This window comes from Humulus lupulus, chromosome 3 (assembly GCF_963169125.1).
Source record: "Humulus lupulus chromosome 3, drHumLupu1.1, whole genome shotgun sequence".
Lineage (NCBI taxonomy): Eukaryota > Viridiplantae > Streptophyta > Magnoliopsida > Rosales > Cannabaceae > Humulus > Humulus lupulus.
The window spans coordinates 137,166,306-137,172,159 of NC_084795.1; positions in this window are offsets into that span (position 1 = coordinate 137,166,306).

Genomic DNA, 5,854 nt, shown 5'->3' on the forward strand with positions numbered 1-5,854 from the left:
TTCGATCGGGATGTCAATTTCCCGAGTCGGCGGCAACTCTGGTAAGTCATCAAGAAATACTTCTGGAAATTCCTTTACAATATGAACGTCTCCAACTTTTAGCGGTGTTTCCTTGACCACATCCATGACGCTAGCTAAAAATGTTTGACATCCTTTTTCTATCATCCTCTGAGCTTTAAGTGACGAAATAAGCAGTGTGCATAGACCTGAAACTTTCCCATAAAGCATAGTTTTTGACCGTCAGGAGTCTCGAACATCACTTGCTTATGTTTGCAGTCGATGGTTGCGCCATGCCTTGCTAGCCAATCCATTCCAAGTATCATGTTGAAGTCTTTAATCTCCAGTTCTATCAGGTCTCTGTTGCGATATTTTTTATTACACGCAAGTGCACGTATCATACAAGTAGTTACTCACACAGGTGAGGTCGAACCCAAGGGAATTGCAGCTAAATACTAACCAAATTGGATTTATATTTCTATTTGGCAACAATAAAAATTGGTTTTAAATTAACAATGCAGAAAACACAACAAGCAAAACAACAAATAAAAAGGGTTTAACAATGGATGTGAAATTAGGGATAAGATTTCAATCGCTTTGATTACCCAATTGTTAACACAAGTCAACTATTCTTCCTCCTCCAATGCGATGACAGATTATAAAATCACCTAAACTCTTTTCAGATCATTAAGGTACTAAATTGCATTGTCAACTATTGCATTTCTGAGATAGTACAACAAACAATTTGCATTAAGCAATAATCTAAAAGTCACATAAGCTATGCGAATACTTTCGTCTCACATCAAAACCTATGTTTATTCATTTAGAGCATTCCTAATATTCACTTTTCAGATTTCATATTAGGATCATGAATCATGCTTAAGGTGATCAATCTCAAACATGTATTGAGCACAAAAATGAACAAATCACATAAACAAGGAAGAAGGAATAATCAATTAGCATTAATCCATGGAATAATCTCAGTTAATATCCATCAAATCCCTAAATAGGATTTTAGCTCATAATCTCAGTATTCATATCCATAATCAAACTAAACATAAATAATAACATAGAGAATTGAGGAAAAAGAGAATGAAACTAGATTAGGGATTGTCACAGATCGCCCGCTCTCGCTCCAATCTCCTTCTTCTTGTTTTCTCTCCTTCTTTTCTGTCTCTCCTCGTCTAAAAACGCGATCCCCAATTAAAAATGAAGACCTCATTCTATATTTTTCCCAAAATGACAAAATTGCCCTTAAAATTCTTAGGCGTAAGGACGTCAGCGTCGCGGCGCCAATTCCTGCACCGCGACTCTACTAAGAAATTACGAAATCTTGGGTTTTTGGAAAAGGGCTCACTGCAGCTCTAATACGCATTAGCGCCGCGGCCCTAATACAATTTCAGCAAACACTTGAATAACCCTTTAGTTTATCATATTTTCTCCACAATCCACTCCAAATGCCCAAAACATATGCTTAACCTGAAATCAAGCAAAAACAAGCATAAATCCGCTCCAAAAACACACAAACCATTAAAAATACACTGATAAAGACACTTAAAAAGGGAGGCTAAAATTAGCCTAACAAACTCCCCCAAACTTGCTTCTTACTCGCCCTCGAGTAAGGAAACGACACATTAAACAAAAACAAACAGACATGACAAGTTAAGCCTCCAGTTTTCTTTAAATTACGCTGTCATCACTCACAAAACTTCAACTGTTGATCAACCAGAATTTCAATTCAAAAACTCCAACAATTAATCTGAATGCCTCAATTGGAAATTAGATTATACCTGCAAATAACAAATGAATAACTAGATAACACCATACATGCCCCACTCATTCCAACAATCCACTAACCAAAATTCAATACACTTGAACACTTGCCTTTCTCCACTAATGTCAACAACACATGTTATGGAATCAAAAGGACTTCAAAGGTTCATAACATTTTGGCTTAGGTAAAGGTAGATAAAAAGACATTTAGGCTTCATTATACCATAAGCACATCAAAAACCAATCAAACAACCCACATTGCATTCAATTACCATCCCCTAATTCACTCACTTTCCACCGATTGAGAACTCATAATCAATGTTCCAACATCACTTTATTTAATTATTCAACACCTTTTTTTTTTTTGAAGAAGGAATATAAATTTTAGTGATGTTGTAAGTACTTTTACATTTTACACTTGTCTCAATCGAAAAATTACATCGTTCAACCACTCACACCAATACTTTTTTTTACCCAATTATAATTCGCTCCCCCAAACATATTTCTAAGCTTATGGCATAATTCACAGGATAGGGAAAAATAATAATTGGTACATTTTTGGCTTAATGAAGTGGTTATACAATCAATCAAACAAGTTAAGGCACAACTAGGCAAACTAGGGATAATAATGATAAGGGTAAGCTTGAAAGGCCCAAACGTTCCAAAAGATTGCCTAAATCATATTCCAAAACACATGTCATCAAGGATTTCGTCTCAAAAGGCGAGCAATGCAAGTTCTATCCTTTTCATCAATTCATACCTCAAACCCAAGTAACACATGTATAGCATAATCTACTTATTCACATTTGCAACATATACTAAAATTTCCAAAAGGCACCAAAATTAATCCAAGGAGTGATCAAATCAAGCACACGGTTAAACACAATTTCCATTTGACAAGTGACAACAACGGCATTTATATGTATCATCGGCTTAGCTTTTGACACACACAACAACGAAGATAACAAAAGTAAACAACAAAATTTTAACTAAACTAAACTAAAACAGAAAAGTAAGCCCCTCCCCCAAACTTTATTTCACATTGTCCCCAATTTGTAACATGACAATCGAAAAGAGAGAAACTTACCTGACAACCCCTCAAAATGGGTTGGGTGGCGGTGGTTGATCATACGGAGTGAAATGCGGTGGTAGTGCAAAGTAATTCTCATCTTCTTCATCCAAAGACCACCGAGATACAAAATTATTCAGCTACTGAATATGGTTCGCATCATAAGCACTCCGCTGCCCCATATAAGTCTGCATATGCATGTTTTGCTGAATAAGGTAATTCAACTGAGCATGAGTGTACTGCATAGCAGGATCCATGTGACCACCTAAAAGTTCGGGCTCATCCTCACCATCATCGGTCCTTTGTCGGCAGCGACCTCTTCCTCTCGGAACTTGAGGGCATCATAGGGATGAGGCGGAATGAGGCGATTCACCATGGCCAATCTGACTGGCTTTTGCGGAGGCACCTTTATGTCAGTTAAGTATTGAGGTGCGCCATATGTAATGCAAAGTTCAGTAATGAAATTTCCATGTCCCAACTCGCCAGTAGTGGTACCCTGAATTATATGATTGATACTTTCCCGAACATACCTCCCAATGTTTAAGTTGTAAAAAATAGCATGTGTCACCTTGAGCCGGTCAATAAGGATGTCAGACAGATGATTGTTGGGAATCAATCGGGCACTCACAAAATAGCACCAAGCATGAGCCACTTGGTTAAGTTCACAGCGATACATGCAGTTCGGCTCACCATCCTTCAAATGAATTCTTGCTCCAGGAAAACCCAATGTTTCCGCAATGTCAACATAATCAAGATTATCGGCCCCCAGTACCCGCAGCTCTTCTTCTTCCAAGGGAAAGTCAGGTACCTCATACAACTGATTAAAAGCTGCAAGAGTAACTGGTATCTTCTTGCCCCGCACCATGACAACATTATTTTCTCTTTCTAGCCAATTAGCAAGGAATTCATATGTCATCGTGTGATTAGGCTTGCCATTACAGTCAACAAACTGGTCCCACTGTCGTCGAGCAATCTCAGCTCGAATAGGCTCATACAGTGGCTGGTTTTCCAGGGGTTCTAAACTAGATTCCATACCTCTTTCTTCAAGAATAGGTTTCCTTGACAACACCATAAACCGTTCCTGAGACTCTTTTCTCACAAATCGCGAGGTGTCATAATCTGCCCTTGTGGAGGCACGAGGAGGGCGAGAAGATGAAGCACCTGAAGCATTTACAAGACCTTTCTTTGGACCCATTGAGTAAAATAACTCCCAAAATACAAACTTGTAGGATCACTAGAATTTTTGGCAGCACCTCCCCTTGTTTTTAGCACTTTCCAAAATCAGAAAATTCCTTCACAAACCACAATTCTCCAATCCAATTTTTCACAGCATCAAAAATATCCAAAATGCACCACTTAATCCATAACAAAATCCAATTAACACTAGATTTTCCAATAACCAAAGGAGTCTCATTAAATTGAAAAGATGAGAGGCTAGATCACTTACATTAATGAGAAACCCATTGATAATCCACCATTGTTGTCCAAAGCTTGTAGAAATGAACAATATTGAGGAAGAGAATGGGATTTTTTGATTAGGGCTAAAATGAGTGGGCAAAATGGTATTCTTGAGGAAATTAGGTGAAAAGGAACAAAGAAAATGATGGGGGAAGTAATTTTTATGGAAAGGGATGAAGAAATTATGAAAGATGAGTGAAATAATGGTGGTTATGGAGGTTGTAGGGTGATTTGGGCGGAGGAGAGGCGAAGAAGATGAAGAGAGGCGGATGGGGTATTTTGGAGAGTCTAAAAAAAATAGGGCAAATTTTAGGCTTTATGTGGTGGCCCGTGTTAGTGCCGCGGCGCTAATGTATTTTTCTCACTCCAGGAGCCGCGGCGCAGGAACAAGGGCCGCTACGCTAATCCGACTCCAAATTTTTGTTGTTCTCTGTCAAGCACCTCGCCACGGCGCTAATGCCCCTAAGCGTCGCGGCACAACAAGCTGCGCCGCGGCCCTAATTAAAAAAAAACAAAAAATTTCAACTTTTCACGCTTTTCACAGTTTTCTCTTTACACAGAATACAATAAAAATACAAAATAAAAACACTTAAAAATACTAATTGTTCCAAACCAAAGATTAAAATGCAAAATAAAATACAATTTGGGATGCCTCTCAATGGCACTGTCGTTAACGTCATATAGCCGGGCGCTGGTTTCCTCTTTACTGTGGCGCCAAGAGGATGGCAGACTTGGCTTGATCAAACTGACCACCCAAGTAGAGCTTCAACCGCTAACCATTTACTTTAAACTTTCCAGTCTTTTCACTTGTTACTTCGACGGAGCAATAAGGAAACACTTGTAATACCGTGAAAGGACCAGACCATCTGGATTTCAACTTGCCCGGAAAAAGTTTCAATCTTGAATTATAGAGTAATACCTGTTGACCTGGTTGAAATTCCTTCCTGACAAGGTTCTGGTCATGTCACTTCTTAGTCCTCTCCTTGTAGATCTTGGCGTTCTCATACGCTTCGTTTCTAAACTCTTCCAACTCGTTAAATTGCAAAAGCCTCTTTTCACCAGCTGCTACCAAGTCCACGTTCAAAGTCTTCATGGCCCAAAATGCTCTATGCTCAAGTTCCACTAGAAGATGACACGCTTTCCCAAAGACCAACCTATATGGTGACATACCAATAGGTGTTTTGAAAGTTGTTCTGTATGCCCACAAGGCATCATCGAGTTTCTTAGACCAGTCTTTCCTCGAACGCTGTACCGTTTTCTCCAAGATTAACTTAATTTCCCGGTTGGAAATCTCAGCTTGTCCATTACTCTGCGGGTGATAAGGTAATGCTTTTCTATGTCTAACTCCATATCTCGCAAGTAACACTTCAAATTTCTTGTTACAAAAATGGCTCCCTTCATCACTAATAATAGCTCTAGGAGTACCAAACCGGGTGAAAATGTACTTTTGGAGAAAAGTAAGAACTGTTTTACCGTCATTAGCATGAGTTGCAGCCGCTTCCACCCACTTAGAAACGTAGTCCACAGCTAGCAAAATAAACAGATTGTTGTATGATG